We start from the raw sequence: 18,699 nt of genomic DNA on the forward strand, positions 1-18,699 counted from the left end.
TGACACACTTCCTGACCTCCAGGACATCTAGAGCACTCTGTGTCACAGGAAGGCCAAGAAGATCATCAAGGCCACGTCCTGTTCACCCCGCTACTATATAGAAGGCATAGGCAATACAGGTGCATCAAAGCTGGGACCGGGAGACTGAGAAATAGCTTCTATCTCTAGGCCATCAGACTGTACCCTGACCTGAACCTTAGTCACTGTTCTAGCCGGCTACCACCTGGCACTCTACCCTGCACCTTAGAGACTGCAGCCTTATGTAGATGCGGTGATCATTGATTACATTGATTGATTATATGTATACTGTATATGGTATTTTAGTCATGAATCATTCTATACAACTACAGCCGTACAAACCTTTTCTATCATATACTGTCCAAGTTGTCTTTACAAACCATTATATGTGTATATACATTATATATACAAAAGAATGTGGACAACCCTTAGAAATCTCGATAATTCTGTGCTCCCAACATTGTGGTAACAGTATGGGGAAGGGCCTTTCCTGTTTCAGCACGACAATTCCCCTGTGCACAAAGCGAGGTCCATACAGAAATGGTTTGTCGGTGTGGAAGAACTTGAAGGGCCTGCATTTTCGCCCTGACCACAACCCCATCAAACGCCTTTGGGATGAATTGGAACGGCGAATTAATCGCCCGACATCAGTGCCCGACCTCACCAATGCTTTCGTGGCTGAATGGAAGCAAGTCCCCACAGCAATGTTCCAACATCTTCTGGAAAGCCTTCTCAGAAGAGTGGAGGCTGATATAGCAGGAAAGGGGGACCAACTCCATATTATTGCCCATGATTTTGGAATGAGATGTTCATCCACAAACCTTTGGTCATATAGTGTATTTTTATATTCGGTCTTCATTTCTTAATTTGTTGTAATTATTTTGGGGGATTATGTGTGTGTTGTTGTTTTTATTGCTTGGCATTACTGCACTGTTGGAGCTAGAAACACAAGCCTTTAGCTAAGTATTACTGCACTGTTATTGAAGCTAGAAACACAAGCATTTCGGTGCACTTGGATAACACCTGCAAATCTGTGTAAGCGACCAATAAACTTTGATTTCATTTGCATTGGTCAGTAAAACAGTTTACTAGTGGGGGTTTCGAGCTTCATATAGCCCTTTCCATTGCTCTGATTGGTGAGCAGTTGATGGGGGATAGCAGGGTTGTTAACTTTGAACTGAGCTTTAAGATTAGATCAAAGCTAGATTTATATCATACTAGGTGTTGCGTGCCATAAATTTCAAGGACAATGCTGGAAAGTTATTGCTATAAGATATATTGTTTGTGTGTGCTGGTGCGTTTCTCTCTGTACCCTGTGGCCTGTGATTACCCTGGATCTGACAGTAGAATGACAAATACCAACCAATAACTTAATGATAGCCTACAGTACTCGAGTCCATTCTCACCAGCAAATGCCTGATGCCTCAATCACACCTAAGGCGTCATTGCGTTTTGATACACATGGAAATTCATTCATTTCCAATGGAACGCTGCGTTTGCCTTGCAGCACTGCATTGCAGTGCGCTCTGTGTGGTGCATACGTTGGATTTATCGAAGGTATGCATCAAATTGTACTCGCAGGCGGCTTGACAGTAATGGTAGTGTTTTGTGCAATGACGTTGTAGGTGTTTGAGACGTGAGACCCCAGTGCCAAGTAGACTAAAGAAACCATCATCTTTCTCCCTGTATCCCCTTCTCTCTGACCCTGTCGCCTCTGTCACAGACAGTGGGGCTGCTGCATGGAAGGCCCAAGGTCAGCACAGAGAGTGGCAGAGTCTGAAATCTGTCTTGGCTACAACTTACTAGAACAACATACTGTGTACTAATCGTACCACATACTATTTAGAACGTTCTGTTTATAAAAAAACGATTGCATCAAGATACTAGGCTCAACCGTACTGAGAATGTGTCACCTAATGTCGTTTCCCGCCATTAACTCCTTATCTAATTATCAGCGTGGGTATGCAGCAAATTCTAGATGAAAGCCGAAATTAGTATGATATCCTGGCATTTAAACCACACCAACATTTGGGAAATTGCACATACTATAAAACGTTATATTTTCGCAAAACCAAAATGCGTACTATTTAGAATGTAAGTATGGCTACTCAGAAGCTCTTTTGCACAGACACCCCATTTAGCCAGATAGGGCCTCTCAAGATGAAGTTTAACATCGTCAATTGTATGTGTAGCAGGTCCCGGCTTAGGACCACGTCAACAGATAACAGTATCCTGTAAAACAGGAGAAATGAGGCGACTGGGAATAAGATGACCGGGTCGTGGACAGATTTTTCAGAATCTATTAAACATATTTTCAAAATATTTATTTTGTATTTTCCTTTTTCTTTTGGTATCAAAAATAATAATTTCATACAAAAATAGCCACTCACATATATAGTGCATTTGGGAAGTATTCTTCAGTAAAAGGCACATGACAGCCTGCTTGGAGTTTTCCAAAAGGCACCTAAAGGACTCTCAGACCATGAGAAACAAGATTCTCTGGTCTGATGAAACAAAAATTGAACTCTTTGGCGTGAATGCCAAGCGTCACATCTGGAGGAAACCAGGCACCATCCCTAAGGTGAGGCATGGTGGTGGCACCATCCTGCTGTGGGGATGTTTTTCAGCGGGCAGGTACTGGGAGACTAGTCAGGATCGAGGGACAGATGAACAGAGCATAGTACAGCGAGATCCTTGATGAAAACCTGCTCCAGAACGCTCTGGACCTCAGACTGGGGTGAAGATTCATCTTCCAACATGACAACAACCTTAAGCACACAGCCAAGACAATGCAAGAGTGACTTCGGGACAAGTCTCTGAATGTCCTTGAGTGGCCCAGCCAGAACCCAGACTTGAACCTGATCGAACATCTCTGGAGAGACCTGAAAACAACTGTCCAGCTTCAATAAAGTACTAAGTAAAGGGTTTGAATACTTATATAAATGTGATATTTCAGGTTTATTATTTTTATAAACATTCAACATTTTCTAAAAACCTGATTTTCCTTTTTTATTATGGGGATTGATGAGCAGATTGATTGAGAGACATTTTTTTTTTGTCCATTTTAGAACAAGGCTGCAACGTAACAAAATGTGGAAAAAGTCAAGGGGTCTGAATACTTTCCCGAATGCACTGTACATGATGAAATTGAGCCATAGAGATATTAAATAACAGTGACAGGAGCTACAAAATACATACAAAATGGAAACCAAAAAGTCAGTGAATTCCTCCCTTTTCCCCCCTCTAGATAAGCAATGTGGCTTACCGCACATGCACCAAACTGTCACAACAACTTCACAAAACCATCAAATAGTAAAACCACTAACTGACTGTATATTTTACTTACAAGTAACAATAAAGCGCATAAATGTATACATAATACAGACCTGTAAAACAGGAGAAATGATGAGACTGCAAATGAGGTGTCTGGTTCGTGGACAGCTTCTCTCAGAATGAGGAAGTGGCGCCAAGGTCAAAGTACATCACCAACCAGGGCTCCCAAATCTCGCAGTCTCCACCTTGTAGTGACACTTGGTATAAATGACTTCCAATGTAAAGTCTGGAGGACACATATTCTTAAGCCGAATATTTACGTAGGTAGATAAATTAGGTGCAGATCTTATATATAAGAAAACATCAAATGAACACAACTGTGACCATACATTTTGTGTACATCACATGCCCAAGGTCCAAATTTGACTTCCGCAAATCCTCCAAAAGACACACATAGGTTGGTGCAGGGGGCAGCCACACTGGGGGCCTGTGGAGAAGTAGTTGTGGGGGGTTAAGTGCTTTGATACCAGCAACCCTCCGTTGCCAGCTCACTTCCCCCAAAAAAATCCCATCAGACCCGGGACACAAACTGGCCACCCTTCAGTAGACTACCTGCCACCACATACACAGGAGGCTGCTGAGGGGCTGGAATGGAGTGAATTGAATGGTATCAAACACATGGAAACCACACTTAGGTTGGAGTCATTAAAACTCATTTTTGAATCACTCCACAAATGTCTTGTTAACAAACTATAGTTTTGGCAAGTCAGTTAGGACATCTACTTTGTGCATGACACAAGTAATTTTCCCAACAATTGTTTGCAGACAGATTATTTCACTCACTGTATCAAAATTCCAGTGGGTCAGAAGTGTACATACACTAAGTTGACTGTGCCTTTAAACAGCTTGGAAAATTCCAGAAAATGATGGCATGGCTTTAGAAGCTAATTGAAATAATTTGAGTCAATTGAAGGTGTATCTGTGGATGTATTTCAAGGCCTGCATTCTAACTCAGTGCCTCTTTGCTTGATATCATAGGGAAAATCAAAGGAATAAGCTTAGACCTTAGACCAAAACTTTGAGAGAGAGAGAGGAGCAATTTCCAAACGCCTGAAGGTACCACGTTCTTCTGTACAAGCAATAGTATGCACGTATTGGCAATGCTACCAAATACTAATTGAGTGTATGTAAACTTCTGACCCACTGGGAATGTGATGAAAGAAATAAAAACTGAAAGAAATCATTCTCTCTACTATTATTCTGACATTTCACATTCTTAAAATAAAGTGGTGTTTGGAAATTGCTCCCAATGATGAACCAGACTTGTGGAGGTCTACAATGTGTTTTCTGAGGTCTTGGCTGATTTCTTTTGATTTCACCATGATGTCAATCAAAGAGGCACTGAGTTTGAAGGTAGGCCTTGAAGTACATCCACAGGTACACCTCCAATTGACTCAAATGATGTCAATTAGCCTATCAGAAGCTTCTAAAGCCATGACATAATTTTCTGGAATTTTCCACGCTTTTCGAAGGCACAGTCAACTAAGTGTATGTAAACCCACTGGAATTGTGAAAGTGAAATAATCTGTAAACAATTGTTGGAATAATCACTTGTGTCATGCACAAAGTAGATGTCCTAACCGACTTGCCAAAACTGTAGTTTGTTAATTAACAAGACATTTGTGGAGAGGTTGAAAAACAAGTTTTAATGACTCCAACCTAAGTGTATGCAAACTTCCAACTTCAACTGAGTCCACCTCTCATCTCGTCTACCAGCTGCTTTGCTCCTTTTTCTCATTAGCTGTTATTGTAGTTCCATGTGGTAATCATGTAATTGAGTGTCTCTCTCCTGTTTGATTTTAATGAAGAGAATTGATTTGTGCTCATCCAATTGTGATTACTCACCATCATGCCATTGTCTGGACATCTCTCTCTCTCTCTGTTATAGCGTGGAGTTCATACGCTGCAGATAAAAAAACAGGGAATGAGTCTATTGCAATTAATGATGATGAATAGGAAAATAAATAGATCATATTACAGTGATTGTATGATTATGAATACACGTGCAAGCAACTGTGCCCAGGGAAAATTGTCACTGGAGCAGACAGTCTATAAATTCAAAGTTCCAACAGTCCTTCTCAGGGACCCTTACATAGACTGTCTGTGTATAGTTTTAGGAGCTATCCATCGTTCATGCTTAGCATGCTTACGACAAGCCCAGAAAGTGTTGAAAAGCTCTAAATCAATATTATTCTGCCAATATGAAAGAATATTATTACTCAGGGGTCGTTTACTCTTACAGTATGTGTCTGGTGGTACAGGTATGGAGTGCAGAACGGAGAGAGGGAGAGAGTGGTAGAGTGGTAGAGAAAGAACAACTGAGACAGAGAGCGAGAGAGAGTGAGAGCTAGAAAGAGAGAGCTGTAAATAGAGAGAAACATAGTTTTACGAGAGATAGAGAAAAAGAGACAGAAGCTCCCCCAAGTCTGTGAGGCACACCTTGTGTTATGTCATGCCAATGAAGCACCTTGAAATTGAATTGAATTGAAAGGAAAGAACCATATAGGAGAGTAAGAGTAGATTTACAGAGAAGGGGGATAAGGATGATGAGAATCTGTGGGGCTTATGTGCCAAGGACATCGGGAAGGTGAATGCCATAGCATGTGCCCATCTGTGTGGGTGGTGTGGGGGGTAAGGTGTGTGTGTGCCCTAATACATTCAGCCTCACACCCCAGGCAGAGGTGTAGTGTGAGGGTCAAGACATCACCCCCCCTCCCAGGTCCTGATGTATCCTCATTCTCTCTCCCACCGTTCTTTCCCCCTGCCTATTTATCCTTCATGACTCTCCTCTCCTCATTCTCTCCCCCATTGATCCCTCCATCCCTCCCTTCCTCTACATTTACCAGCGGTGGCCCGCTCTACTCTAACCCATCATTGTGTCACCCGTTAGCAGGGTTTATGCAGCTGAACGGTGGGGAGGCCTGTGGATGCTGCCAAGCTACATCTAGCACCCTGCTAGCTGCCCACCTGCTGGTCTGGTGGATGCTAATATGCTACGATGGTAATAGGCTACGATGCTAACTAAAGCTACTGGCCCTGCTGCTGTCTACCTGCTGGGCCGAACCCCCTTTGATGCAAAATTACAGCTTTTAATGGCCATTGCTGACCCACTATTGCCTTTCTTCTGCATCACTGCTGCTAGAACTTCACTTTTGCCCTGGTCGGCTGGCTGCCTTTTGCTAATGAGGATTTGTGAGGAGAAATGCACCACTGAGAGAGAAAGCGGCAGAGAGGCAAAAAGAGAGACCCAACCAAATTATGACAGGATAAAAATACTATTTTATGACAAATTGGAAAATACTAACCAAAAACACACCCAATTTGAATGCTATTTGGCCCTGAACAGAGAGTTAGTGGCAGAATAGCTGACCACTGTGACTGACACACAATTAAGAAAGGCCTTGACTATGAACAGACTAAGTGAGCATATAGCCTTGCTATCGAGAGAGGCCGCCATAGACAGACCTGGCTCTCGAGAGAAGACAGGCTTTGTGCCCAATGCCCACAAAATGAGGTGGAAACTGAACTGCGCTTGCTAACCTCCTGCCAAGTGTATGACCATATTAGAGACACATATTTCCCACAGACCCACAAAGAATTTGGAAACTAACCAAATAAAGCAGAAAACTATCTGGCCAAAGGTCACACACATCACTCTGAATCACCCCATCTAGTATCCGGGTGATGGGTGTTTGTGCATGCACCTATGAACAAATGGATGAAGGCAGGTCAATATCATTGTCAGTGTTCATACATTCCGTATAAATTACAGATCAAAGCCAGAATATTGGAATATTATCATAGTATTGCATGCCACTGCGCTTGAGAAACACACACACACACAATAATTCAGAACTAATTTAGTCTGTCCTAACACATAAACTAACACACACTCTCTCTCTCTCTCTCTCTCTCTCTCTCTCTCTCTCTCTCTCTCTCTCTCTCTCTCTCTCTCTCTCTCTCTCTCTCTCTCTCTCTCTCTCTCTCTCTCTCTCTCTCTCTCTCTCTCTCTCTCTCTCTCACACACACACACACACACTGGGTGCTAATCAGCCTCATAGGTAACCTATTTTTCCCCTTTCTTCTTGATCAACACTCATCTATAATTCAGACATGGCCCATTAGCTTTGTGATAAATGCCAGCAAGCAAGTTAAGCATGTCATTTCTTATTCACTGTGAGTACAGTGCAAGTTTAACCCTGCTGGAGAAATGTTATAGAGCTAGGTATTCACTGTTAGCCTCAGCACTTGATGATTATACTTAATAACAACAGCCTCTAGCCACCTTGAAAACACGTGCTTCAATTCAAATCACTCCCAATCTTAACTGTAATCTAAATAACACATTTTAGCAACTCAAATTAAATTCCAAGTTGCATATCAGGGCCGTATTCGTAAAGTGTCTCATAGTATGAGTCCTGATTAGTTTCGGCCATTCAGATCATCATTAATAAGATTACATGGATGGCGGGGGACCTGATCCTAGATCAGTAGATAATAAATATGGGCCCTGAGCAGTATCTCTTCTGATCCTGCTCATGAAATGTGATGGTGTTGTAATAACGTTTACTGTCACCCCATTTCCTCAAGTGCTGCTGATGTAGCTGATGTCTGTACAATAAGCTGGGAGATGGATACTTTCTGGGTGCAACTTTCACACACGCTCATAGGGTCAGGATCAACAAGACTGTTCTCTTTGCAGCCCATTGCCTATTATAATAATAATGCCATTTAGCTGATTTTATCCAAAGTACTTACAGTCATGTGTGCATACATTCTACGTATGGGTGGTCCCGGGAATCGAACCCACTACCCTGGCGTTACAAGCGCCATGCTCTACCAACTGAGCCACATTTGTCATTTGTACACACACGCACACACACACACGCACGCACGCACGCACGCACGCACGCACGCACGCACGCACACACACACACACACACACACACACACACACACACACACACACACACATCTCTCTTTCTCTCTCTCCCCCTACCCATCTCTCTGTCTAGTATTATTTGTGACAGCATTTTAAAAAATCTCTTCCACTGTGTTCAGGCGTTTGTCATTGTGCGTCAACCACACCCCTGGGATTTGCTGCTTCAATTCGCAAAAACACTTGTTCTGTTGCATCAAGCGGCAACTGTCATTGAGCTACACCTGGAACAACATGCTAACCAAACCGGACATATACGATGGAGGAGGCGGTTTGGTCAGCATGTAAGAAGATGATGTGGTGAGGGTAAAGAAAAGTTGTATATTTTCTGGTAGGTATTAATTAAAGTGGTTAGCCAGGTGCTTAGCAGCTCTCACTCTCTCTCTTTCTATTTCTCTATCTATCTCTGTCTGCCTCTCTGCCACTCCCCATCTCTCCCCATCTCTCTCTCTCTCTCTCTCTCTCTCTCTCTCTCGCTCCCCATCGCTCTCTCTCTCTGTCTCACTCCCCATCTCTCTCTCTCTCTCTCTCTCTCTCCCTCTCTCTCTCTCTCGATCTCACTCTCGCTCCCCATCTCTCCCTCTTCACTTTTCTTTTTCCACACACCTGTCTCTAGGCCCTCTAAGCTCCTCTCAAGGCCAGTACATCACCTCTATCCCCTGTGAACTACAGCACAGACCTTGTCCTTCATTCTTACATTCCCTCTTTCTCTCTCTCTATCCCCCTCTCCCTCTATCCCCCTCTCCCTCTATCCCCTCTCCCTTTAGCTTTTTAGCTGTTGGTTTTCTTCTCACGTTTTTGACTAAAGGCACCACAGGAGGCTGCCGATGGGAGAACGGCTCATAATAATGCCTGCAACGGCGCAAATGGAATGGCAACCTGGAAACCATGTGTTTGATGTATTTGATACCATTCCACCTATTCCGCTCTAGTCATTAACACGAGCCCATCCTCCCCAATTAAGGTGCCAGCAACTTGTGATAGGCACTAATGTTTCTTTTGTCTTTTGTGATCATGCACATGTGGTGAAGGTAAGCTCTATGGTTGGTTGCTGCCGTGACAAATGAATTTCCTCTCGGGGATTAGTAAGGTAGCATCTATCTATCCATCAATGGAGTTCTGAGTGCTAGTAGGAATATGATATTGAATCTAGCCATCGTTGATACATGATGTTCTGAATATGCCGAAATATATGAGCACACAAGCACAATATCACACACACACACACACACCGACACGCACACAGACAATAATTCAGGACCAATTTAGTGTATGCTGACACACGCTTACACTCCCTCTCACACGCACACACACACACACACACACAAACCGCCACCCCACACGGCAGCCTCAATTAATATTCCCTGTGCCTCCCCATGCACACACAGGCATTAAAACCCAGCTATTAACATCATTACCTCCATGAAAAAATATCAATACGTTGTGTTGAATTAGCGTTAATGTGGCTGCTGACAGGGCGCGTGTTCCCCTCTGCCAGCACTAATGCCAGCGTGCTGTTTTCTAGCTCTGCCTGGCAGGGGGCCCACGCCCGATGCATCCCCCCTGAGACCCCCCCTGCCACCCGCTGCTGCCCGCTGCCCACTCACGACACCCAAACACTTGTTGTTGTCAGGACAATGGATTGGCGGATCTGCTTGTTTCGTTTTTTCTTGTGCGCTAAATTCTTTTTTTGTAAATTGGATTAATTGCAATAATTGGAGGTTGTCTCACCCTTGCTGCCATGCCTTTTATCTCCACCTAATTGCTGCTCGCACACTCGTTCTCTCACTTGCTCCCTCCCTCGCTGTTTCTATTTTCATTTCTCTTTCCTTCTCTCTCACTTGCTCTTTCTCTCCCTCTCTCTCTCTCTCTCTCTCTCTCTCTCTCTCTCTCTCTCTCTCTCTCTCCCTTTCCCTCCCTTCCTCCCTTGTCTCTATTTCTCTCTTCCATCTCTTTCTCTCTCCCCCTCTAGCCCTCTCTCTCTCCCTTTCCCTCCCTTCCTCGCTCACTTTCTCTCTGCCATCTCCCTCACCCTCGTAGTCATTCCTCGGTTTTTCTCCTTCTTTATTATTTCATGATGTGTTGCACTACATGATAAAGAAAACCGCTGTAATTTCAAATGCAACTTCATCCAATTCTCATTTGATGATTATCACATATTTTGTGAGAAGAGCGATCTGTGTAGTCCATGACTGCACCGCACCACCAGTATCCACCATGATGGATACAATAAGCCTCCCAAATGAAACCCTATTCCCAATGTAATGCACTAGCTAATTTGTGCACTATAGAGGGAATAGGGTGGCATTTGGCATGCTGGACAATGGACAGAATAGAACAACAGGGAGTAAAATAACAAATGGAACACATTGTACAGTTGGCTGTACACTCAAGCACTTGTTGCCACTCAATCCAAAGAATTGTGTTTATTTTATTTGAACCTTTATTTAACTAGGCAAGTCAGATAAGAACACATTCTTATTTTCAATGACAGCCTAGGAACAGGGGTAGAGCAACAGATTTTTAACTTGTGAGCTCAGGGATTTGATCTAGGAACCTTTCGGTTACTGGCCCAACGCACTAACCGCTAGACGACAAGTTAAAGGGAGAACTGCAGTGTATCACCAGCCAGGTCACACCAGAATCCACTGCCGTGTTAAACATTTGTCCAGGCCCCCAGGACATCGGGAGATGCCTTGTGCATACATGTAATTTCAATAGCGTCAACTATTGGCAGTACAAGCTTCTATTACCATCTAGTAGGCTCGCAACTCGCTAGGGCGTTATTGATGGGGATAGAGGAAGAGCTTAAACTGCAAGCTACTGTATGGCACCAGGAGCGCTACTGCTCAGAGGATCGAGGGTTCAATCCCAGTGCTAGGCACTCATTTAAATGTTGCATTTGTTCTGTTTTAACCCTATCCCTAACATTAACCCGGACCTACTTTCACTTCACCCATAGACTAGGGCTAGAGAGTTCCTTGTTATTGGTCCCAATCCCTTTTAACAAAGTTTAGAATTGTAACCTAATAGAAAATAAAAGTGGGAGACTATTGCGAGCTCTGAGTTCTAATTCTCAGTCCGAATCCCAGTCTTATACCCGGCTGGCCCTCAAATTCTGTGAATTGGTTCTGGCCGGGCGGACTTTGGGGTTGCCGTCCTTTTGGTATGAAATAAAATGACTGTGCGTGTGTGCTACGACTCTCTCAGCCACAGCAGCTGCAGACACTAGTGGCTGTCAAGACTACTCACGCTCTCCCGCTCAGGTGCTCGACATTGCCCGTTTACTAACCACCAGTCCTGGCAGCCCATCATTACGCACAGCTGGCAAGCATCATTACGCACACTCCTTATGCTTCACCTGGACTTCATCACTACCTTGATTACTTCCCCTTTATCTAGAACTCTGTAGCCTCCCTCGTCAGGCAGTATTGGTTCTGTTTTCTTGTCCAGGTGCTTCTCTTGTTTTGTATCTCGCCATGCTCATTCATTTTAAACTCACCAACTGCACCTGCTTCTTGTACACATCTTGAACAGATATCCTTAAAGTGTAAATGAATCCGGTCAACTAAAGCCTATACGTTTGGCCAATGTCACGGTTGTCCCACCCTCTCAAAAGAAATCACTCCGGGCCAGTTTAATTCAAATCATGATCTTCATTAAAAACCAGCCTACTGGCGCTGTGGTCGGATGCCACACTCCAAAACCGTGTCCATCTCTGTATAAAATAGAATGGGCATGAAGATATTTATGAAGAGATATCATCCGAGTGAGAGAAAAAGGGGTTATCCTGTTCCCACATCCAATGCCAGAGCAAAACCAAAAGAACCTTTGAAAGCAATGTAGGCTACAGAAGGCACTGTAGTAGCAGCATTTAAACTGAAGCACAAATGAATTGGGGATGCATGGGACAGGCTATGAGGGAGTCGCTGCAGATGATTGCAGTGCATGACAAGTGATTGCCGTGTGTGGCAGGTATGATGTGTAGGCCTAATTTTCACACTGTAGCCTACCTTTAGATCTAGCCAGAATGAACGGTGGGTGGGTGGTGAATTGTCTATTTCTGTTGCTATTTCAGATATGAGAAACAATGTTGATTCAAACAGTGTGTGCCCAGTGGATTTCTGTTTTTACTGTGTGCATTAACGGCCTACGTGTTATCTTTATTTATACTGTGCAATAATTGCATTTTGTACACACCCAGATACTCAGCTCGTTTGCGTGGTAACATTTTTAGGGATGGGAGAGATTCTCCAAATATTTATTTGTATGGCTGTATGGCTTACGTAGTTGGATAGCAAAAGTAGACTCTAATGATGAGAGCATAAAACGATTGACTATAATAGTGTTGATTTATACAGATTGTATCATAAGGGCAGGTTGGATTAGTTTGCATACAGGGAGGGACCAGGGAATCTTGATCACAATATGGATGAAGTGGGCAGATAAGAGACACATATCATTCCCATGCATAGATGCAACAAATCTCTATCAGATAAGGATCATCTTGATCGGATGAAGACAACCACATTAATGGAAGGTGTAACCGTAGCTTATGACTGCCCTGCTAATGTGCCTTGCCTGACCTTGTAAACTATATACAGTAGACCTATAACTGATCCAAATGTTCACAGCTCACCAGGCTTAGGTCGGAATCGGGCTCGAGTTTCCAGGCCCGATGAGAACTTGAATGGGGAAGTGAAGGGAGTCAAGGGACTGTACATCCAGTTAAGATGTGCTTCTTTTGCTGTGTCAGTCTTGCTGGTATCCCTGGCCCTTCCTGGTAAAAAAATCTGCTCTCCTATTCTGATTGCACCAGTTCCACCGCTTCAAAGAGCTGACGTCTCCACCAGAGTTCTCCTGCTTCGGGTACCACCTCTTCGGGCTCAATTGTGTTGGCGATAGCGGGCTGGTACCGTGCTCATTCTGTGTGCATCTTGAGGCAGATTTGGGTAGCACATGCCATTATAAATGGAATCCTTTTTATTTATTATTCTACCCCTTTTTTTACACCAGTCTTGTCTCATTGCTGCAACTCCCATACAGACTTAGGAGAGGCGGAGGATGAGAGCCATCCTTCCTCCGAAACACAACCAAGCCGCCCGCACTGCTTCTTGACACAATGCCCACTTAACCCAGAAGCCAGCCGCACCAATGTGTCGGAGGAAACACTGTACACCTGGCGACCGTGTCAGCGTGCACTGCGCCTGGCCCGCCACAGGAGTCGCTCGTGCACGATGGGATAAGGACATCCCTGCCGGCCAACCAAACCCTCCCCTAACCCGGACGATGCATGGCCAATTGTGCGCCACCCCATGGGTCTCCCAGTCTCGGCCGGCTGCGACAGAGCCTGGACTCGAAGCCAGAATCTCTACTGGCACAGCTAGCACTGCGATGCAGTGCCTTAGACCACTGCGCCACTCAGGAGGCCAAATGTAATCATTCTTAATTTATATTTTAATCAGGCTGTCATGGTTATTATTTATCTATTACATTGTTTTCATTGTTACTTACTTTATTATTTTTGTTTTATCGATGTTACATGTCATATTTGTACATTATTATGTATTTCTTGCATGTGTTTTAAACTTGTGTTGTCTATGTGTGTCATTCATTTAATTCAATTGTTTTTAATACAATGAATGGCACACAGACACATTTCTAAAAATGTGGGAACAATTGGAATGTGGACAAGATCAGGACAAAGGATGGCTTGGCTTCCCCACTGTTTTTACCCACACACTGCTATCGCTTCCCACTGCAATGTGGTTAGTCAGCCGGTAGTGAATATTCCCCCACTTTGTCCCTATGTGTACAGTCGATCTGCACAGACCTCCATCTGAGAGAGAGAGAGAGAGAGAGAGAGAGAGAGAGAGACCCTTTCATATGCTCTCGCTTACGCACACTTACACACTCTCTATTCTCTCTCTCTCTCTCTCTCCCCTCTCTTTCTAAGATACACTTGTCTCGGGGGCAAAGGGGGTGAATTCATGTTGTGAGAATGTTACTCTGACTGATGCTTCTTAACAGGACAATGAGTTATACGATGCAGAGCTGCCCTCAGGGCCAAAGCAACAGAAATCCTCTCTACTGGTCTGGGCCACCTCATAAAGGCAGAGGAGCACTCTCTTGCTTATTATTAGTATTTATAACAGCCACGTGTTTGATGCAGTGCGGCTCCAGGCTGCAGTGTGGGTCCGCGTCCTCTGTACTTTATACTGTAGTCTACGTACAGGCACTCAAGGTTCAAGTCAGCTGAGAACGGGGTCTCAGGACGAAGCAAGAGCTGACATCTAGTGGGGAAATGTGGTATTGCAGGATAGATGGGTATGTGTTTTATGTAGTATTGCAACAGGATGGACTGAGTCACACATTGTGGAATAAAAGAGTTGTGTTTACAATCGTAGCTGCTTTTCATGATCATCAATAATCATTGCTTTGCTATGTTCATTTAACACACATAGCCAAAGTCAACAGTCATGTTTACATCAGTGGTGATTTGGACATTGTAATGACTGAACAAATTACTGCTAGGAGGTCTTTGTGGGCTAACACTTCAGCTACACTACACACATCGCATTGCGTCGCCATCAGCATCATGTCAGTTTCTCATTATTTAAATTCACAAGATGGCCCGTCAGCCAGCGAGAATAGAACCTCTTGAGCTTGGATGCTGCCATTGGACATGACTCAAAGCTGGTAGTATACCAGCTTCATTGATTTCAAATTTCAAAGGAAGCATTCCCTTGATGGCTGATGGCAATGCTGAATGCCTGGAGTATAGAAGGGCTGTAAGTCTTTCAGTGGTTTAAAACTCCGAGGCACTGGCCCATGTCCCACTTTGCCACTATTTTCTTTTCTTTTGAAAGAATACATTTGAAAATTGGGATGAATTTTTCTGTTTAGTGTTATTCTCTCACATTTACTGAGGGATGAAGTAAATAATTTGTGTGTCCCGTTGTGTCTGTGGCTCTGCCTCTTGTCTCTGTCTCTTTTAAATCAAAACTCAAAACTTCTAAATCAAAAATCAAAAATCAAAAGCCTAAAGCCCCAAACAGTAAGCAAAGCAAGTGTAGATGTAGAAGCGCGGTGGCTAGGAAATACTCCCTAGAAAGGCAGGAACCTAGGAAGATACCTAGAGAGGAACCAGGCTCTGAGGGGTGTTCAAACATTCATAGTTGACAAGTAGGGTCAAATAATAATCACAGTGGTTGTGGTGGATGCAATAGGTCTGTACCTCAGGAGTAAATGTCAGTTGGCTTGTCATAGCCAAGCATTAATAGAGGTCGAGACAGCAGGTGCGGTAGAGAGAATGAGGGAGAGAGAGAGTCAAAAACAGCAGGTCCAGGACAAGGTAACACGTCCGGTGGCCAGGTCAGGGTTCCATAGCTGCAGGCAGAACAGTTGAATCAAGAGCAGCAGAAGGACCAGGTGGACTGGGGACAGCCAGGAGTCTTCAGGCCAGGTTGTCCTGAGGAATGGTCCTAGGGTTCAGGTCCTCCGGAAGGGGAGGGAGAGAGAGTTAATTAGAGGGTGCATACATAAATTCACACAGGACACCAAATAAGACAGGAGAATTTCACCAGATATAACAGACTGAACCCCCCCGGATATAACAGACTGAACCCCCCGACGACACTGTGGCCCATTCCGACGATACCCCTCAACCCACTCAAGTGATGTACTGCTCCTAGGGATGGCATAGAAGAGCACTAGTAAGCCAGTGAATCAGCACCTGTAATAGGGTCAGAGGCAAAGAATCCCAGTGGAGAGAGGGGAGCCGGCCAGGCAGAGACAGCCAGTTCGTTCCCCTTTGCAACCCTGGGCCAGACTACCCTCAATCATAGGACCTACTGAAGAGATGAGTCTTCAGTGAAGACTTAAAGGTCCAGATTGAGTCTGCGTCTCTCACATGGATAAGCAGACCATTCCATAAAAATGTACCTCTATAGGAGAAATCCCTACCTCCAGCTGATTGCTTAGAAATTCCAGGAAAAATAAGCAGTCCTGAGTCTTGTGACAGTAGCGTATGTGTAGGTATGTACAGAAGGACCAAATCAGAGAGATAGGTAGGAACTGTCACAGTTTCTGTGTTATTTGATTGTTGTTTCCTTAGGATTACTGCTGGAGGGCAACCTTACCCTGTTTTCTAATTTCCAGGTTACCTTGATTATTACTTATTGGCTTCCCCTGTATTTAATTACCTTCTCTGTTCTCCTGGTTGCCTTGTTATTGAGGTTCCTCAGTTGGCCTGTATCTTTGCTTAGGTCTCATGTTTTATTCGTGTGCTCTTGTGCGGTTGTCTTGTTTCTGTTTAATCTCTCAGTAAAAGTTCTGGATTTACCATTAACTCTGCTTGCTATGTTTCTCTGCGCCTGGGTTTGCTCTGCAGTCAGGACAGGCGGGAGCAACGACTGCTGCACCGGTGGCGGTTCCTAATCCTCCACTCTCCACCAGCTCAGCGTCTTCCTCCCTTCGGGAGCCTCACCTCGCGGCACCGGAGCGCTATGAGGGGCATCCTGGGAGGTGTCGTGGGTTCCTGCTCCAATGCTCGCTGGTATTCGAGTTGCAGACATTAACGTTTCCCACCGAGCGTTCCAGAGTGTCCTCCTTGTTCTCAGGACTGGCTCTGGCCTGGGCCACGGCCATATGGGAGCAGCAATCAGCCATTTGTTTTCACTGGGAAAGCTTCACACAAGAGATGAAGAGGGTTTTTGATCGCTGCTGAGAGTGGTTGGAATACAGAGGCACTTCACTCAGCCTTTCTGAACAGAGTCAGCAAGGTTCTCAAGGATGAACTGACTTTCCAGGACAACCCTGACAGGCTTGTCGTTCTGACCATCCAGATGTAGTGAGAGGACAGAGGGGTTCAGAGTTGTTTCCAGTGTTTCGGGTTCCACTGAGGGAGTTGATTCTTTGTTTGTTCCACGGCCTTATGCTGCGTCTGCTTGTCCTGTACCCCGTCAGAGTTGTCAATTTGGATCTGTTTCTCCTTCATATCCTTCAGAGGAGCCGATGCGATTGGGACGCACCAGACTTTCCGGTCTGGAGAGAAGGCACAGGATTAACAAGCAACGTTGTCTTTACTGTGGACAGTCTGGACATTTCCATGCCTCCTGTCCCAAGCTGACGGGAAACAGGATGACTCATCAGTAGGCGGGAGAATACTGGCGAGTTAGATACATTCTCCAGTTGCCGACCCGGTATGCATCTTTCTTCCGAAGAAAATGTGGTTGGCCAATGGGCAGTTGGACCTTCCTGCTTTAGACTAGGGCTACTGGCTGTTTTCTGGATTGCACATTAGCTAGCCAACAGGGCAACTCTCACTAAGCTGGACATTCTGTTGTCGTTCACTGTGCTGGACCTAGGGTCTGGGAAGGTGAAGCAACTCGTCATGCCTATTCAGCTACGAGTTCTGGATTATCATGTGGAGTTTATCCAGTTACATTTGATGGACTCTCCTGAGCTTCCCCTGGCTCTTGGACATCCTTGGCTTTCTATCCATAATCCACAAATTAACTGGCCCTAGTGAAGAGTTCTGGGATGGAATCCTTCAGGCCAGTACACCTGCCAGAAACTCTCTCCGCATCTTTCCGGCCCTGATCGTTTGGAGGTTTCCGATTCTCCGGTTCACTGGTGATGACAAGCCTGATCTTTCCCACATACCTCGGGATTACTGGGATCTGGGTCAGGTCTTCAGCAAAGGAAGGGCCAGCGAACTGCCTCCTCACAGGTCTTGTGATTGTGCCATGGACCTCCTGCACCGGCACCACTCCTCAGAGTGGAGGGCTGTATTCTCTCTCAGGTCCAGAGACTGCAGCCATGAACAGTTATGTTATGTCCACTTCACCTGCAGGAGAGGGGTTCGACAGGAAGTAGCTCTTTCAGCAGTTTAATTGGAATAGGGTCCAGTAGACAGCTGGAAGGTTTAGAGGCTATGACCAATTTTGTAATTGTGTCAATAGATACAGGATTAAAAAACTTGAGTGTCTCCATTGATCTTAGGGCCTGGTAATATTGTGCCCACTCGGGACAACTGAGCTTTGAAAATATATTCATATTCAAAGATGGGGCCGTAATTTGCTTTCTAGTGATCTTTTCGTTGTAGAAGTTCATGAATTCATCACTGCTGAAGTGAAAGCCATTCTCTCATGGAGGAATGCTGCTTTTTAAGCAGTATCAAACATACATTTTGAATTATTCTTATTTGTCCTCAATTAGTTTTGAGTAATAGGATGATCGAGCAGCAGTGAGTGCTCTTCAATATTGCACGGTACTGTCTTTCCAAGCTAGTCGGGAAGACTTCCAGTTTGGTGGAGCGCCATTTCCGTTTCAATTTTCTGGAAACTTGCTTCAGGGCTTGGGTATTTTCTGTATAACAGGGAGCTAATTTCTTGTGACAGATATTT

Source organism: Oncorhynchus keta, chromosome 19, assembly GCF_023373465.1.
Source record: "Oncorhynchus keta strain PuntledgeMale-10-30-2019 chromosome 19, Oket_V2, whole genome shotgun sequence".
Taxonomy (NCBI): domain Eukaryota; kingdom Metazoa; phylum Chordata; class Actinopteri; order Salmoniformes; family Salmonidae; genus Oncorhynchus; species Oncorhynchus keta.